The following is a 20,392-nucleotide window of genomic DNA, read 5'->3' as shown; positions in this document are numbered from 1 at the left end:
AGGAGAGATTTTGGTACAGCAAGAGGGGAGGCTTTGCTGATTTAAACATGCTTCTCATTTATTTGGTCAAAAAAAGGTTTACAGCGGTTTGCCTTAAATAATGTTTGGCACACAAAGAACGAACTGACTGAAAAATATAGGCTACATTTGTCAAAGTATTAACTTAGTGCAAACAATAAAATTCTTGTATTAAAGGGGACGTGCATTGCTATTCCTTGCACTATTTGGGCAACTTTACACAATTCCTGAGAGTCTATTGAACACATCTGTAAGGTTTTTTTTCAAAAAAAATCATTGTTTTATATTTCTTATCAAGTACTCAAAAGCATCATTTTCCAGCCTGAGGATTTCAGGCTATTTTTGGATGGGCTCTGCCCATACTAGCAGACAGGGTTAGAAATTAAAAAAAAAATTCAAGGACTTTTTTTGCCCCCCTTGATTGCTTTTCGGGGGCTTTTTTTTGTATTTCGGGGGCACAACATTTTTATAATGAAAATTAACAAAGATTATAAAACATTCTTGACACTTTTTTTTACAGTCTTCGTCCCTATGTTTGATAACGTAATGTTAATGTCTCCATATATAGGGCTCTACGCTAACCTTTTTCCCAAGGAGCACATGTGCTCCTAAATAAAATGTTAATAAATAAAATCTAAATACAAATTTAGGAGCACACAGAAATTTAGGAGCACAGTGACAATTGTTCAAGTAACACACACACACGCACACGATGTGTGACATCATGGCTTGGTTTCATGTTTTGAGGTACCTTCAATTATCTGTAAATAATACATACATACTCTATCTAAATAGATTAAATATTATTGTCCCTGAGTGAGGGCAAGTTGTGTTGTTGTCTTGATATAATAACCGGTTGCCTCTGGATCAATGAATGTCTAATATTGAATAATATTATTAGATATTTTATTTTTAACATCCCTAATTCCAACAGTCAAGAGGCTTGTTTCAAATTGATGAAAAACCCCACACACGCAACGTTTGTGAGTATAGGCTCTGGCCAGATCGATCAATGAAATACGTTGCGCGCTCAGCGCTGTGGAATGAAGGAAATGCGCATCGGGATCGGATTTGGATGTTATTCTTTTGGAGTTGTGTTACAAATGGAATGGTCTTTCCCCGCCGAACACAAGTTACTTAACGTTACACGGGTCGCGCTATGCAGATGCTTAGCTTGCTAACGTTAAGATAGCAGTGTAATGCTTGATGAGAGCAGAGCGCTCTCTCTGTGTTCGCAGCACCTCTCAAGTGCCTGTAACACGCAGCGGGCCCCGCCTCCCTCCTCCTTGGAACAAACATTCCACCCAAAAACTGAATTTCAGTCCAGTTTCAATCTGAACTATTAACAGCGGAGCTGTTTTGTAATCTTCACAATCACTCGTCTGTCTCGCACACTGCAAGTAAATGATTTTTCCGGTTTGCACACACACATATTATTAGGGGCAATACGAGGGAAATGCTCGCACTGTAGAGCATATATATAATTATATATATAATTAGTAAACTGTCGGGGGCTTTTTTTGCCCCCCTTAACTGAGTTTCGAGGGCATTTGGTCAATTTTCGAGGGCATTTTGCCCCAAGCCCCCGTTAATTTCGAACCCTGCTAGCAGAATGCTTTGAGTGACAGCCACCGACCAAATAGCTCCGGCCATACTACTCTACTAACGCCAAAGTGAACCTAATACACAAACAAATATAGCTCAAGCATACGTTTTCGAATACAATACAATCCACAAAGGGATGACACCGAAGCAGGTACCCATGCCATACGATTTTGGGAAAACAAATGACAGGAAGAATAAGATTGCTCTCCCAATCAGTCTAACACACACACACACGGCACTTGTACTAACGATGTTAGTTAGGAACATAATCATTAATTCGCAATACACACAAGTAGGTCTACATATATACAACGAAGCACAGAGCTAAGAACGTTAGCTAAGCTAGCTTGCTCTCTCAGTCCATCTAACACACACACGCACACACACAGGGTGCTTGCACTAACAACGTTAGTAACGTTAGATTTTCTTGGCGCAATAAACTAAGATCCCCCCCCAAACACACACAAGGAACATAATTCATTCGCAATACACACAAGTAGGTCTACATATATACAACGAAGCACAGAGCTAAGAACGTTAGCTAAGCTAGCTTGCTCTCTCAGTCCGTCTAACAAACACATACATGGTGCTTGCACTAACGTTAGACTGTCTGGCAACTGGTTGTGGGAGCATTCTGCTCTCAAACAATTTATGTTTGACTGACTAAAATTCAACTTACGAAAGCAATCATAACTACAGAAAGCAAGAGTTTTTTGAGTTGGATGGGTATGATTTTAGATGTATAAACATAATCCACAAAGGGGGAGGCGGGACTGCTTTATTCATTGAAAAAAAAACTAAAGTATAAGGTTATTGATCACATGAGTGCTGCTATTGAAGACCTCTGTGAGTACATTACAGTGGAGATTGAAAGGGAAAAGCAGAAAAACATCTTGGTTAGCTGTGTTTATAGAGCGCCTAGTTCAAGCATTGAGAATTTCAGAGAAAAGATGGAAGAGCTACTTACTAACATAGAGCAAAAGGTTACATTCATTTGTGGCGACTTTAATATCAATATTTTAAGCCCAGACAAAAAAACAAATATAGATTATTTTTTGTGCTGTCAGGCGATTAATTACAGGATTTGTAATTAATTAATCTAATTAATCGCATTTTAATCGCATAACCATTTTATGCCTGATATTCTATAATCATATTTCAAATTACATGTGTCCGGATGGCAGAATTCAGTACTGTATCTACAAAACCTTCTGTTTAATCATCTTCCATGTATTAATTTGCTTAGATTTTTCAGGTCTGGTCAATTTGAGCATAGTGTTATTCACAATCAAATAATTTGTATTGATATTCTCATTTGGTTCATTACAATTTACTCAAGCCTAGTAACAGACACAGTATTTCTGACACTGGGAATACATTCCCTGAGATCCATAGATGTCCCTACACAGTAAATTTCGCAGAGTAAATTTTACTCAAAATGAGTAAATTTTACAAAAAAAAAAAAAAAAAACATTATTATTATTACATATTTTTTTGCCTCCAAAATCTTGCGCCTCCATTCCAATGAAACGAAAGTAAGCGGCGCCTTCCCGCCTCCATTCCAATGAAACGAAAGTAAGCGGCGCCTCGACTCCACCTCTCTACAACAAGCACGTGGAGATTATCTGTGTTGAAAACAACAAGGACATGTGCAGCAGACATGTCGACAAAGAAATCATCAGACGTGTGGTTACACTTTAAAATATGCAAAGACAATGCCCAAAAAGCCGAGTGCCAGAAGAAAATGGCATATCACACCTCTACAACAACTTTGTCAAATCACCTAAAAAACGTAAGTATCGTTGTACACGACGGCGACGCCACACAAAACATTAATAAGGCTATGCCTATGCTGCTATGACTAATGTGTTACCAAGTTGGCTAATTTAATTGCAATCATCTGCTTTTGTAGGTGCATTGTCTGATATAATTATAAATTATAAATTAAATATAATATAATTGTTTGCTTGATAGACGAAGGTTGCAACATAATTATGTAACACATACACACACACACACACACACACACACACACACACACACACACACACACAGCCGCATGTGATTTGTGGAGGTGGGACCCTTACAAAAAACTAAAAGTCCATCAAAATCAGTGTTGTTGCTAATCATTGACACATGCTAGCTAGCCTGTAATAATCCCCCCCAGAAAAAATGAAACAATTTGATATATGCAAATATATGCCATCACACACACTGGCATTTAAAGGGTTAGAATAAAAAATGAATTGGATATGTGGTGTTATGATCAGGGCTGAAGTTGAATAAAAGATTTATGAAAGAAATAGTGGTAAATTATTTCAACATAGTCATATTTTAGGTGCGGCTGAGTGGCACAGTGGGCAAGGCGCTCGCCACTAACGCAGGAGATGCTGGTATCGAGCCCAGCTCTCGGCGTTGCTACCGGCTTGGCCGGCCGTCATACTAACACAATTGGCAGTGTTAGAGGGTGGGAAAGCCGTTGGGTGGGGATTGGACGTTGTGGACAGCGACTCCTACAGGTCGGTTGGGTGACGCCGGTACGGCGGAAACAGGAAGTATCGGGGGCAGCGTGAGCCTCCCACGCGTTACTCCTCGCCACTGAGAGTTCAAGCTGTTGCGGTGAAAAGATGCACCAGGCTGCCTCCTCGTGTACCGGAGGGGACACGTGATGCAAGGCTTCTATCCTCACTACAGCCGACCAGTGGGAGGCATAGTCTAGCAACGTTCAAGACAGGGGAGGGAAGAATTGGAAATACGAAATTGGAATGGGAGAAAAATAGAAAATAAGGAGAAAAAGTGGATAAAATGGCTTATAGCAGACTTAATGATTTTAGAATATTTCAGATAATGAAATTAAATGTTTATATCATCAACTATCCAGTTAGTATTTATACTGTCTGTAACGTTTGGCTACTTTAAATCATTGAATGTAGAGAGAGAGCGAGAGAGAGAGAGAGAGAGAGAGAGAGAGAGAGAGAGAGAGAGAGAGAGAGGGGGCGAGAACGAACGAGAGAGCCAGCCCCCCCCCCCCCTCGGGTTTTGTTCTAGGTTCGCGTTTTGATCGTCTAAGCTGCCGTAGGTGATGACGTCACACTCGAATGTAAACAGGAAGAGTTTAACACACGGAGATGGAAACTGGATGATATACAGAAACGAATAACCAATAAATATGAAGTTATGTTTAAACTTCTGTTGTCAAGCGTTGTCAATATAACCCACCCCCTTTCCTCACGAATGGAACTAGTGTTGTGGAGTCCGCTTTGACCGTTTTCCAGGGTTAGCAGTAGGGATGGGTACCGAATTCGGTACTTTTGAGGTACCGAACCGAAACACGTCGGTACTACCGAGTATCGATTCAAGTGAGATACCGTGACTGAGGTAGGTAAATTAAATTTCTTGAGACTAAAGTACCGAAAAAAGGTACCGTTGGGTACCGGTATCGATTCACAGGTAGCGGTACCGTATCGGTTCAAATGTGAAAGGTACCCATCCCTAGTTAGCACCTAACGCTAGTTAGCTTAGCATAGTCCTAATGGATACCTTGGTTAGCAGCTAACGTTAGCCCATTGCTCGTGTCAATTAAATTGCATGTTATTAAAGGTCCGCGCTGGTCTGTCTAATGAAATTACAACCGCAACATTATGTCGCACTGTACAGCCCTAGTTGTAGGCTAATGTTTTACTATTTTTTTTATCCAATTTGTATGGATTAATTTAGGAGTGAAATGCGAATAAAGGGTTGAAATCACTACTCGCAAGCTTGCCCCCAGATATTATTTTCCACTCGCACGGGGCAAATTAGGGGGCAATTTGCGATCATCTCGTCGCAGTGTACAGCCCTGTCATGACATTTAAGACATGCATGACATACAGATAGTGATGCACGATATATCGGCCGATATGGCCGTTTTTTTACACATCGGTATCGGTCCGATATCAAGATAGGGCCGATATTAAAAAAAAAATTAAAAAAATCTTTTTACATGTTTTGGCCTTAAATAGTTTCAAAATATCAGTAATTTCTGAAAATAAGTTACAAAAGTAAAAAAAAGTATGCGTTTTGGAAAATAGCTCTTTATTTTATTATCATAAAAAAGTGTTTTCTATACAGAGATATCGACATCGGTAAATATCGGTATCAGCCAGAACAGCAATATTAATATCGGTTATCGGTAGGCCTGCCACGATAACACATTTTGCTGGGCGATTAATTGCCCCCGACAATATCGCGATAAGCGATATTATTGCGACCGGTTAGAGAATTTTTTTTTGATAAATTTATTTCCCAAAACTTTTATTTTGAAGCCCACCGCTCCGTCTTTTCCGGTGTTTTAGACTTTTATTTTGAAGCCCACCGACCGGACCGGAAGTATTGTTGTGATTATCCTAGCAGAACCTATGAGCCGACAACTTGTCTCGTCCGGTTCTGTGTTTTTGAGCTAATGATAAAACAAATATTGAGATTGTTGGTGAACAACTAACTTTAGGTTAGTTTTAACGTTAGCTACTAACGTTAGATGCAGCTACTACAGGCAATCAACGATGAGGAGGAAGCATCAAAGCAGTATATAATAGAATAGCTGTGGTGCGTAGGCACTGCAGCACGACTTGAAACTACCTACTACGTTATAATAAATGAATTCATGTTTAACTTGTCCCCGTGTCCAGTCCTTTGACTAGCCCCACCCGTTCATTGTAAACAATGATGCATGTAATTGTATTAACGTTATTCTGTGTTGTAGCTATGCTATACGTTGTATTTCGTTTGTTAGCTATTTAGCTAATGTTGTTAGCATTGAATGAGAATCAACACTCGATCTTTCATCTTTATTTAGCAGTCCAGTTTCTCCGGGCAGTAGCGAGTAACTACTTGGGTCTAAAAATAGCTAACGTTACACTATAAATAACGCTACTTGGTTAAAAGGAGCAACACTATTGAGAAATGTAGTTAAGCTATGTGGCGTTGCCCCACGGAGATCCTGTGCTGTGCTCTGTAGTAAAGCCAGCGGCCCGCCTCCCAACACGGACAGTGACTGGCAAGGGGCACTGGTTCCGCCTCATTAAAACAAACGCGCAAATAGCAATTAATCCCGCCCGTCAAAATCATTGCATTAATTTTAATTATCGCGGCAATTAATCGATTTATTGCTTATCGCGGCAGGCCTAGTTATCGGTATCGGCCACAATTTTCACATCGGTGCATCACTACATACAGATATATATATATATCTCTGAGCACCTGAAGACTGTGCTATTAAACCAGGAAGTGCAGCACTATGTCAGCAGAGTAGAGCATCCACTACTGCAGTGCCCTGCGCTGCAACACAACTAACGGAGTGAACAAAAAACGCTCATGGACGCTCTGTCGTTGACTGCTCGCTTGTGTTGTTCGTTGGATTAGTTTTGGATTATTTGGGCTCGCCAAACAAACTATCAAAACGTACACGGACCCGCGGTCTCACGTTGACTGAACTCGCTTGTGTTGTCGCTGTGTGTCAGTGGATGCTTTCGAACACCCGCCTACCTCTACCTCTGATTGGCTTACCATGATATTTTACTCAACATCAGCCAATCGCGCGCTGCCCACCAACCAAGGAAGAACAGTATGCCTCTCGGCGCAGAGATCTGTCTGATCTGTCTGACAGCTTCAATCATAGTAACGCGCCGCATTTTTTGGCAGTAACGGTAACGGCGTTATTAAGATTGGAAGAGTAATCCGTTAGATTACTCGTTACTGAAAAAACTAACGCCGTTAGTAACACCGTTATTTATAACGCCGTTATTCCCATCACTGGTTATAACGCTGGGATTGAGAATAATCAAATACTCCTGATTCATGATGTGTGGTGGATTATGTTGGCGACACGATGGACATCAATTCTTGGAATGGCGATCAGATAATTGGAATATTCTTTTTGGGGTACATCCTAGTCAAGGTAAGGGCTATATGATATCAATCTTGCGTTGATCCAAGCATGTTTTCAATGCGATCCGACCATTTTTGTGTAACGTTAGTCCACAACGTATGCCATTGATGGCGATCAAAGCATCAAATCTGATTTTTTTTTTTTATTCAACCATGTTCACGTCTTAAACTCATACTGAGGCCTTAGTTTTGGTTTTAAATTGCATATCATCATTCATTTATTTATTGTCACACAGAGCAGAAGAATTTTGCCAAAACCAACGCATTTCCTTTGATTTAATTATACATCAAATGATTTATGTCAAGGATGAGGGACATCCACTAGTTGCAGAACTTGCAGTCACCTGATTTTTACAGACGATGGCACCATTGCTCTCATGAAGCAGCAGGTTGGAGGCGGAGTTTTTAGATTACTCCGGTTGCAATGCCTCGCTTGAATGAAGTTAACTTTTCACCTGGATAACGTCAACCTGCAGCTGACCAGTGGGAGGCATAGTCTAGCAACGTTCGAGACAGGGGAGGGGAGAATTGAAGGAAGAATTGGCGAGGCGAAATTGGGATGGGAGAAAAATAGATTTTTTTAATATATATATATATATATATGTTTTTAATCGGTTACTAATGTGAAAGATCGGATCGGGAAAGATCGGTATCGGTAGATACTCAAAATCACATGATCGGGATCGGATCGGGAGCAAAAAAATGTGATCGGGACATCCCTAGTTATAACTCTACAAACAAGGTGAGCGTTCCCTATCTATCTAGTGGTGGCCTCGCTACAGACGGCTGTTAATAACCGCAGCAATGTGCGCTTTGTGCCTAAAGTCAAGACTCGACAGTACTGAACCAGTAGGAGCATTTGTTTGCATGATTAAAAAGGCAAAAATAGGCTGGGCGATAAAGCGATAATTATCGTGATATATTTTAATAATCGATATGGAAAGAAAAAGAAATTCGAAAAAAATATATTTAGGAATTCCGGTTTAGCTGTAGAATGGAGTAGGTCGCATGTGACACAGCTGCTCACCCGTTATTTTTTTTTTCGTTTTTAAATCATAATTATATACCATTAATGCGTTTAAAACTTGACGCATATATCAACTGAGACTATCAACTAACTATATTGACCAAAAGAATCGAGATGCCATCAAGGAAAGACCCAAGGAAAGACCAAAAACCAGTCGAAGAGGTCCCGCCGCGGGACCCAGGATACGTACAGCGGACAGCAGAAAGTATTGACTCGACAGAGGCCGCTTCAAGTTCAACCCCATCAAAGACCTCCGCAGATACCGAACATATCATCCGGAAAATGGAGGAAATGGGGAAGACAATGGAGAAGAGAATGGAGGTAATGATCACAGAGAAGAGAATGGAGGAAATGATCACAGAATCACAGAAGATAATAACTCAAAAAGTAGATGCTATTAAAGAATCTATTGAAGGCAAAATTGATGCGCTGAGAGCGGACGCCGACGCACAGAATAAACGCACCGAGGCTCTGGAGAAAGTAGTGGAAGCCCACAAAATCAAATTCACTCACATCTACAAGGAAGTAGAGGCTAACACAGTTAACCTAACTGCCGAGATGAAGGGGAACTACAATGAAATCAAGACGGAGCTCAGCGAAATAACGGAGGAGCTCACGCGAATCAATAAAGAACAGAAAGCCAAAATATTCGAGATGGAATATCAAAAACGCAGGCTGAATATTCGCATTGTCGGTCTGGACGAATCAGTGAGATGTGAAAACCCTGAAGAGTTTGCCACAGAATTACAGAAAATCTTGGGAACAGGAATCCTTCCTAAAATACCGGAGGTGGATGAGTGCTTCAGACTGGGACCCCGCTCCAGTGACAACAACGCTAAGCCCAGAGTGATATTAGTTGTACTGCGCCAAGTCAGAATAAAAGAAATGATTATGCGTGGAATTCGCAGGATGAAAGGCAATCTGAAACACATGGAGGTACCAATACACTGCTTTGAAGATTATTGTCGTGATGTAGTGGAACTGCGTGCCAAGTTCAAGACGGTGATGTCTCAACTATACCTGGGGAAATACAGACCCCTACTAATATACCCTGCAATACTTCGCGCCGTCGACAAACAAGGAGCAAAAGTTCTCCTCAAATCGCCTGAAGAGGCAGCCAAATTCCTGTCTGAACAGGAGCAGATTAGTGTATAAATGGCCTTTTAAATCTCAGTTATGCAAGGTCACCATATAGTACAACCTTTAATAATCGAGGATTTGGGACAGAGAGACCTACGTGCTCAGAGTTTTTGAATGCTTTCCCCGACGTGTATATTATTGCGGACATATTGGATTTAAGATTGGAACACTCCAGAACATACTGGAACATTCAGACAATGTAAAAATGACATATTGGAATAATCTAGAACATCGAAGCATTCTTTGATATATGGAGCATTCTGGAATATCAGCAATACGTGGTCATTCATTCTACCAGAAGCCCCTCGGGGGAATAATCAACAGCTATCTAGATGCAAAACCACAGAGCCATCATAGCCGGCCGGCTGAAAGATCACTCTACACAACGATCATCGCCCACCCCGGTCGGGGGAAATGCTGCATATACGTATTTAAAAATTGTTTTTTTATTAATGGGAAATAATTTCACTACTTCTCCAATTAATACTTTAGATGTTTAAGCATAGCAATGCTCTTTTAAGATCTAAGTTAATGTTCTCTTCCTTTTACTTGTTTTTTTTTTTTTTTTTTTTTTTTTTCATCCGCTCTCTCTGATTTATTGAGGCTCCCTCTTCAGTTCAATACCTTCATATTATTCATGGGTTACTATAAATTACTATAAATTACAAGTTCATATAAAATGTAAGTGATTAAGGCATGACAATTGAAGCTTATTTTTGGTCTTTATTTTTAGTTTATCTCATTTAAATTTTTATTTATTTATTTTTTACGGGTAAGTGGCCAAGCCACAGTCGACATTCTACTTATGGTAGAATTTAGAGTGTTAGATCCTATGGTATACATAGGAATGTTAAGGATAATTGGATCATTCTGGGATATCCGGTGGTGCAAGGGAGAGAGTCATACGCAAAGGTTGTGTTCATGGAACACAATCCTGTACGACTCTCGGTGGGAGGGAAGGGTAGGGGATTTTTATTTGTATATATGTATGTTTTTAAGCTCGGCTCTCAACGGGACCTCACTAGTGGGATGTATATCTAGTATTGCCTCGCACTCTAGAAGCATTACCAAAAATTACAATGCAACATGTATAGACTATGGCTAGTTTGAATATAATGATATGGAACACCGGGGGAATAAATAACCAACTTAAACGCAAAAGCGTGCTCACACTGATGAAAAAAGAACATGTGGACATTGCTCTGCTAAGCGAAACACACATTCTAGGGAAAGACATAGGTAAATTAGCGGACAACATATATCAGTCACTCCTCTATTGGTACGAGAACTCGGGGTGTAGCAATAGTCGTTAAACGTAAGTTGAATATTGTACTAAAGGGAGTATGGTCTGATGTAGAAGGTCGGATAACTATAGCTAAGATTGAACATAAGAACAGGAAAATAGCGTTGATAGCGGTATACGCCCCAAATTTGTACGAAGAAGATTTCTTCACTACACTAACCAATGCAATGTTAGACATTCCCGATTACTCATTTATAATAGGAGCGGATTTTAATGCCATCTGGAACCCAAGGATAGACAAATCTTACCTCGCCTTTTCCAGCGAACAAAAGAATTCATCGAAGGCATTAAAGGATTGGTCAAAGATTACAGGTGTAAAGGACTTATGGCGGTTACTTAACCCCACGACCCGAAAGTACTCTTGTCGATCTGCGAGACATAAGACACTATCCAGAATAGATTATGTCTTTGCATCACAGAGACTATTTGATAATTATGAAGTGGAAATGATACCCAACGCACTATCAGATCACTGTTATTTACTCCTTAAAGGTACATTTGGTATACTATCCTCCCGAGCCCCAAGATGGCGATTTAACTCGTTGCTGCTTAACAACAAGGAATTCATTACACAACTCAAAGAAGCTCTTATAGTATTCCAACGGGAGAATGCAAACTCGGTGCAAGACCCCAGAATAATATGGATGTCGGTAAAGGGAATGATCAAAGACTTCACGGATAGCTTTTCCTCCAAAATGCGCAAGAATCAAAACACAAAACTGGATGAGCTGGAAACGCTTTACTCAACGTTATTTAATTCTCTGAAATACAACAACTCAACTCGACTAGAAAATCAAGTTAACGTACTAAAAATAGAGATCAATGACATATACAGACAACAATCGGAAATACAAATACGCAGCACAAGACAACAGCAGTACTCCCATGGTTCCAAACCCAGCCACCTATTAGCCATGCGATTAAGAATTAATGCAACATTTGCAGATATAACTACCATTAGAGCACAACAAGTACTTGTAACAGATCCGGTAAAAATAAACGATACATTCAAAGTATTCTACTCCGATTTATATAAATCAGAAATGACCTTCGATCAAAACAAAATGGACACATTTCTTAATCAAATTATTCTCCCTAAACTTTCAGAGGATGACGCTAAACAGTTAGAAATACCGATCACACTAGAGGAACTCAAGATGGCCATAACCGCAATGAAAAGTGGTAAGGCTCCAGGAAGAGACGGTTTCCCATCAGAAATGTACCTTTCTTGTTGGGACATAATTGGCCCCTTATTACTAAATATGATCTTATACTCAGTCAAGGAGGGGAACTTCCATAAAACCGACAATATTGCACTCATAACAGTCCTCCTTAAAAAAGACAAAGACCCCAACGAGTGCGGTAGTTATAGACCTGTAAGCCTCCTCGGAACAGATATCAAACTGTACTCTAAGGTATTAGCCATCAGATTACAAAAGCATATGACGTCTTTAGTTCACCCGGACCAAACTGGCTTCATAGGAGGCCGCCTGATCACTGAGAACATAAGACGTATACTGCACGTACTTGATGCCGACAAAGAGGACACCATACCTAAGGCGATACTGTCCCTGGATGCTATGAAGGCCTTTGACAGGCTGGAATGGTCGTATCTGTGGGCAGTGCTAGAAAGGATGGGGTTAGGAAAAGGATTCATCGATATGATTAAAGTATTATACAAAGACCCATCGGCCATGATTATAACAGGCACAATCATATCTGAAATATTTCCGGTATCACGCTCTGCCAGACAGGGTTGTCCTCTTAGTCCCGGTCTGTTCAATCTATCATTAGAGCCGTTAGCACAATATATAAGACAATCCCAATCCATAGAACCTATCGTAATCAAGGGCACACAACAAAAAATTTGTTTATATGCGGACGATGTAATATTGTTCATGAAAAACCCCAACACCACATTGCCTCATCTGCTCAAGTTGATTGAGGACTTTGGTGATTTATCGGGATTTAAGATAAATTGGCCGAAGTCGGCTTTCCTTCCACTTAACACCCCTGCAAAAAAAGATACAACCCTCCCAGGACAGATACCGATGGTAAAACATTTCAGATGCTTGGGAGTGGAAATATTCCCTACCATAAGACAAACGGTGAAGCACAACTACACAAAAATCCAAAACAAAATCAAAGACGACCTTGATAGATGGGCAAAACTTAAGAACACAGTACAAGCACGGATATCAATAGTTAAGATGGATGTACTACCTAAAATCAACTTCTTCTGTTCAATGCTACCGTTACCCCCTCCAGAGGGTTACTGGAAAAGATTACACTCCTCCACATACAAATTTATTTGGAATAACAAACCACCACGTATAAAAAGATCCACCGCACAGAGAAATAAAGCAGATGGTGGCATGGCATTTCCAGATTTTTTCCTATATTTTAAGGCGTACTCATTAAGTCCATTGACAACATGGTTTGACTCCCAAGCATTAGCATCTTGGAGGAAAATAGAAGAAAACATAGTAGCCCCACATAGACTGAAGGACATAGCATACACTAAACTACCAATCAAGCACTGTGAACGAAAATTTGGCCCCATAATTACTCATGCGATCCGGATATGGCGTGAATCACAAAAAAAAAATCCTAACCCACAAGAATGGCACAACCATACTCCCTTATTCAATAACAATGCTCTCTTAATTGGAAAACGACCTATAAGATTCCCTATATGGGAAGAGCAAGGCATACACTCATTAGGGGATATTTTTAACAAACAGGGTTTTTGTAGTGATAAAGAAATACGCAAAAAATTTAATCTCACCAAGTCCACATGGCTTTTTCACAAACAGTTAGAGCTATGTTTGAAGTCTCACGGTGTTCCATTAGACAGACCAATTGAACACCACAGATACCACAAATTCTTCTACTCAAGAGAGACATCGAGAGGTTTTGTTTCAGAATTTTATCATCAATTACTAACGTCCTCGTATGAAACCCTCCAACTTGACTCAGTCTGGAGGAGGGATATACCAGACCTGGAAAATGACTTTGATTGGCAAGGAGCCTGGGCAAATGTCCGACTTACATCAAGGAACCCGGATCATCAACAAATCAATCTTAACTATATTCACAGGACATACTTGACTCCTATAAGACTGTGCCGAATGGGGCTCAAACAAGATTCCAAATGCACCCAATGTACAAATGGGGACGAAGGGACATTTATGCACATGTATTGGGACTGCTCACCAGTTAAGGCATTCTGGAAAGATGTGACCCAACAAATATCAAAACTCGTATCTTGGAATATACCTGTACACCCCTCGGTATTGCTGTTGAATGATGTTTTTGAGTTTGCAGTGAATCCACAGCTAAAGAGATTGGTTTTATCGGGTATCACAGTAGCCAAAAAGCTGATCGCATCACGCTGGTTTCAACCGGAAAAAATGTGCCGTAAAGTTTGGTTTCTTACATATCTCGATGTAATTTACCATGAAATATCTACAGCAAGAATTCTGGGTCTCAATGAATCCAAAATGTCAATGTGGTTAGAAGTGGTGGAGAGAATAAAAGCTAGCTTATAATGGTAGTGTCTGGTTAGGTGCGAGGGATAGTGGAGGTACTTCTCAAGGTGGGGTCCGGGAGGGGGGGGTTCGAGCTGAGCATATGTATGTAGTTTTTTTTTTTTAGATAACAGGTATTATGGGTATATCTTATATAAAACAACTAACCAAAATGTGATCTCATTGGATGTGCCCTGACAATTAATGCTTGTATATCTTATCGTGTGTTGTCATGTTTGTTTATGTTTGTTTTAAAAAAGAATAAAAAAATAAAATACAAAAAAAAATATATATATTTAGATTTTTTTGTGACCTGCAACAGGGCAGTTTTAAAACCAGAGACAGTGGACAGACTTGTCTTTCTTGCCTGCAACTTAAAGTAATGGCTTTGCTTGTCCAAATGACAATACTGACCAAATTGAGATTTATTTTGTTTGCTTTCTAATTTAAAATACAGTTTGAAACCGTCTGTTCACTGTACACAGTAGGCTATGTGTGCTAGCAGAGCTAGTCTCCAGTCACGAGTCACGGTGCACATGGTGCAGTGGTTTGTCCACCAAAAAAGCGCCAAAAGATAGAAAAGAAACTAGCAGATCCAGACGTCTCCCTGTCTCACCTTGGGAGTGGCTGTCTCGGAGTGATGACTGGAGTGTTGGACGTCCCGTGATGAAGACCGGGAGGATGCGACCCTATCTGCGCCGCCCCTTCGCCTCAAATAGATCCGCCATCAGCTCTATCTTTAATCTTTCAAAAATGTTCAGTTGCTATCGCTATCAGCTCTATCTTTAATCTTTCAAAATGTTCAGTTGTTATCGCATGCACTTATCTGTGTTTCACTACACATGTGAGTGCATGCCTATCAACTGTTCACCTGTTCTATTGCAACACTACTATCAGGCATAAAAAAAAAATATTGTTTGGTTCCTGTTGGTTGTCAGTTAAGGCCATGAGTAGGTAGGGAATTTATTTTATTTTATTTTTTTATTTAATCTCTTCCCACGGCGACTATGGATAGGGAATTTCTTTATTTAATTAAAATGTTCACGACAACATGGATGCATGTACTCTGCCAGCATGTTTAATATCCATAATACTAAAGGTTTGACTAAGATTTTTATGAAACTATTATTTTTTTTAAGAAATATTTTTAAACTCATAAAATAAATTGGGTCGCACCTAAATCGGCAGGGTCGGTTGGCAACCGGAACCAAACCATTATTTTTGTTAGGCCTCACCGACATCTAAGAAGGGAGATCCCCCATTGAATGGCCCTTCTAAGGTTTCTCTACTCCACATTGCCTGTGGTGCATTTTTTCCTATAGCTAGGTTTTAGTGAGTTTTTCCTTACCTTCGCGTGGGGTATGTCTGGGAGTGTTGCATTTATTTATTTTGCATTTTTAAATTTTTTGGACTTTATGGTGTTCTTGTTTTGTTCTTGACTTATTGTGATGTTTCTTCTTGACTCGTTTAAAGAAGACGTGTCCGGCCCATGGGGACATTAACGTGTGTTGTCGGGCCTTACAAATTCATTTGATTTGATTAGACCTATTCAACTCCCCTGGAGCCACAGCCAGCAGAGAAGCTTGTTTAGTTTCGCTTTCAAACCAGCTGCAGCCTGAGAACTGGAATGTGAGGGGATGTAACACCATATCGCCCAGCCCTACGATGGTTTGAACGTCCGTTCGAAAAACCCTGGCGAATGTTCGAATCCCAAAAACAGGCTTGGGGGGACAGCTCTAGAGCTAGACAAAGACTTTGACTGTGAAGTCTAGTATAGAGCTAGACAAAGACTTTTAACATGAAGGCTGATATGAAGTTAGACAAATACTTTTAATGTGAAGGCTGGTATAGAGCTAAACCAAGACTTTTACTATGAAGGCTGACAGAGCTAGACAAAGACTTTTAATGTGAAGGCTGGTATAGAGCTAGAAGACAAGGCTCAGGGTCAGTAGGACAGGATGAGAGAAAGACATCCTGTTTTCAAACAACCTATAAATGTCCTCCATCATCAGAGTGAGTGTGATATGCACACACACAAACCTGTCCACACACAGATGTGCATGGGGTAAACTGGACAGATAGGGGATGTAGGACAATGCAATGTCATCAGAAGAATCTGTGTGAATGTGTGTGTGTGTGTGTGTGTGTGTGTGTGTGTGTGTGTGTGTGTGTGTGTGTGTGTGTGTGTGTGTGTGTGTGTGTGTGTGTGTATTGAGTACACGACATATAGTAAGGCCTTGTCCAGACGAAAACGGTTTTGATCTTTTTCGTTTTCATTTCGTTTTCATTTTAAAAAAGGTTTCCGTAAAAACGAAAATGTCTCAAGATAATAAGTGCGTGCCACAAATTTACAAAATAAACGTCTTTCCTGTTTTAGACGTCGCTCTTTTATTTTGAAAACCCCCGACCGGAAGTGTTGTCGTTGTTTTCGATAACTTAACGTTCGTTTTCAAAGGAGTGGAGAGAGAGACACGCGGCTCAAACTACCTGTGTTGTATTAAAGTAATTGATTGATGTTTAACTTGTCCCTGTGTCCAAACGTTGTCTGTATTTAACGTTACCTCAGGATACCACGGTCTATTGTATTTAGTTGGTTAGCTATTTAGCTAATGTCGATAGCATTTTGAATTAGGGATGCACGATAATTATCGGGCCGATATCAGCAATTATGACGTCATCCCGATAAACCCGATAACGTTATCGATAGCTCCGATAATATATAATACATTTTTTGGTTAAAAGAAATCCGGTGTGGGTGGATTTGGATGAAGGGCGCTTGTTTTTATTATAGCCTCCTCCCGTTTTGCCAGTACTGTGGTACGACTGACAGCGTGTGGTTTAGGAACAGGGAGTTTTTCACAAATCCAGCGCTCCCTTTCTTGGCTGTGACGTAGTCACGTTACATTCGGAGGCAGACAGTTGATCTGCCAATTACGTCCCACCGCTTGCACCCACCTCTTCTTCTTACCACCAATCAGAAGCTCTCGTTCGTTTATTTACCTCCGGATTGTCGGCCATTATTCTACTCGGAGCTCAGGCTAATAACGTTAGCTCCCCGCCAGCCACATTGACAAGTACCAGCGCTTATACATTACTGGCAAATGTCTTGTTGCACTTGTGAGAGAGCAGAGCTGTCTGTACTCGGCAGCACCCGCGTGTGTGTGTGTGTGAGTGAGTGTGTGTGTGAGCACAGCCCGCTCCTCGCGCAGGCAGAGACACCGAGGCAGGAGAGATATAGAAAACGGCCAACAAGATTAGTTTGCAACGTTTAAATTCCTCAAAAAAAAACTCCATAATTTCTCGAGTACCGATAGCAGTACCGATGACGTCGGAGCTTATAAATACTAAAAAAAAAAAAGAAAAAAAAAAACGGATAAAAATAAATATATACATTAAAAAAAAAATTATAATACAATAAATATCGGTTATCGATATCGGTTATCGGCTTGAGGAGCATAAAGTTATCGGTATCGGTGTCAAAATTAATATCGTGCATCCCTATTTTGAATAGCATCAATGCTAGCTGGCTGGCTACAGCTTTATTTACTCAATTATGGAGGCTTTTTAATCGTCAAGGTAAGAGAGGATTTGTCATGATCAAGTGAAGGCGTATGCTATGGAACAATATGTGCTTGGCTACTACTTGGGTTTTCAGAAAAAGGCCAGCTATGTGACGCTAATCTCTAGCTAGTATCATGTATTGTGTCACTGTCGCCTCCCGATCAAGCTCAATAGCTTCTGTAACACGAACGCAACCACTCGGATGCCATTGTTGTTTAATAATAACTCCTGGTGTTTAACCCATCTCCCGCCAATGACTGATTACCACGTCATTCTCCGCCATGCGTTGTCTTAAGGCTGGGCGATATGGCAAAAATTCATATCGCGATAACGATATGATAATGTTATCATATTTCTCTATATCGATAATTATCGAAATTGTTATAAGTATAATTTATTTTTTTATTTTTATTTTTTTTAAACAACAGGTGTATGTTTATTTTGCAGCAATTCTTTGTCGTTGCCGCCATATTTAGTGTTACATCCCCTCACACTCCAGTTCACAGGCTGCAGCTGGTTTAAAAGCGAAAGTAAACCGGCTTCTCTGCTGGCTGTGGCTCCAGGGGAGTTGAACAGTTCTGGCTCTGCTAGTTTATTTTCGATCTTTTGGCGCTTTTTTGGTGGACAAACCACCGCACATGTGCACCGTGACTCGTGACTGGAGTCTAGCTCTGCTAGCACACATAGCCTACTGTGTACAGACGGTTTCAAACTGTATTTTAAATTAGAAATAAAAAAAAATAAATAGGGATGCACGATAATTATCGGGCCGATATCAGCAATTATGACGTCATCCTGATAAACCCGATAACGTTATTAATAGCTCCGATAATATAATATATTTTTTGGTAAAAGAAATGCGTGTGGGTGAATTTGGATGAAGTGCGTTTGTTTTGACTGTCGGCTCCTCCCGTTATGCCAGTACTGTGGTACGACTGATAGCGTGTGGTTTAGGAACAGGGCGTTTTACACAAATCCAGCGCTCCCTTTCTTGGCTGTGACGTAGCCACGTACGTTTCTTGAAAGCAGCGCGGATGTCAACAAAGATGGCGACGCTAGTGGGGATTGTTTCAGAGGGGAAAAGTTTGCTTGCTATTTGTAATAAATGCAATGCAGAAGTTCCACGAGGAGGGAAAAGTGCAGCGGCTTGTGATACATCCAACCTAGCAGGTCACCTGCGGCATCACCACCGCTGCGATGGTGTGTTATTGTGTTATAGACAGGGTCAATTTTCAGAAAATCATAACCCTGAAGGCATTTCGTGTTTATTTTTGGTACACAACATTTCTAGGGGTATAAAGGGGTGCTGAATCCAAATCTGCTGTATACCAAGCTCAAAAATGTCAAACAAGGCCACAAAATTGAGAAATCCAACATGGCCGCCAGCGCCAGGCTGAAATCTATTTAAGTGCATATCTTTTTGACTAAACAAGGTAGAAACATGAATGAAATGTGTTTTTATATGTTTGCATACATGAGGAATTTAAAATCATATCCTGATTTTAGATCAGTTGTGAAAATGTTGCTTGAAACTCATATTTATAGCAGAAACTGTGGTCGTTATTGATGCATAACTCATCAACCAAATAAGAAAGAAAAGCAGGATGATCCCAGGCCATGGATTTATTCATCAAACTCTTTTCTCTTGATTTTTTTTAATCAACATGTCATTTATGCAAATTAGATGGTCCTTAATATGCGTACAGTAGCTTAGGTACAGTAATTTATTGTCAGTCATCAATCGTATTCAGGCAGGTGTCGCAGGTGTCTTGCAGTTGCATGATTCATCCAATGCCACTTTTCCAGAATAGAATAGAATAGATTATAATATAATAAAATAAAAATATTATTTTACCATATCAATATAAGTGAAGGTTCAAGTTTCTTTATTAGTTATCATACAGAATACAGAATACTTTGCATGAAATGTTTCTTTCTGTGTTGCTCCTGAGAGTGTGCTAGATAATAACAAGATAGTATAAAATAAGTATAATAAGTATAAAATAGAAAGTCAAGAAGTCAAGTACGTAAACAAGTGTAAACAACAAAATTGTTCAGTGTTTCTATATACAGTATGTACAGCTGGTACAAAAATGGTGAGGTATAGCTTAGCTTGTGGTGCCACCTTGTAGTGGTGAGGTGCAATAAGGAATGAGAATGATGTGCAATTTCCTTACCAATAATATAAATATAAATATAAAGTGTAAATTGTGTCTAAAGTGGTAAAGTGGGTGATACAGTGTGTTGTTTATTTAAGTGAGTGTATGTGCGCTGTGGGTGTGT

This window comes from Notolepis coatsorum, assembly GCF_963971535.1.
Source record: "Notolepis coatsorum genome assembly, chromosome: 1".
In the NCBI taxonomy this organism is placed as follows: domain Eukaryota; kingdom Metazoa; phylum Chordata; class Actinopteri; order Aulopiformes; family Paralepididae; genus Notolepis; species Notolepis coatsorum.
Note: the sequence above shows the minus strand (reverse complement) of the source record.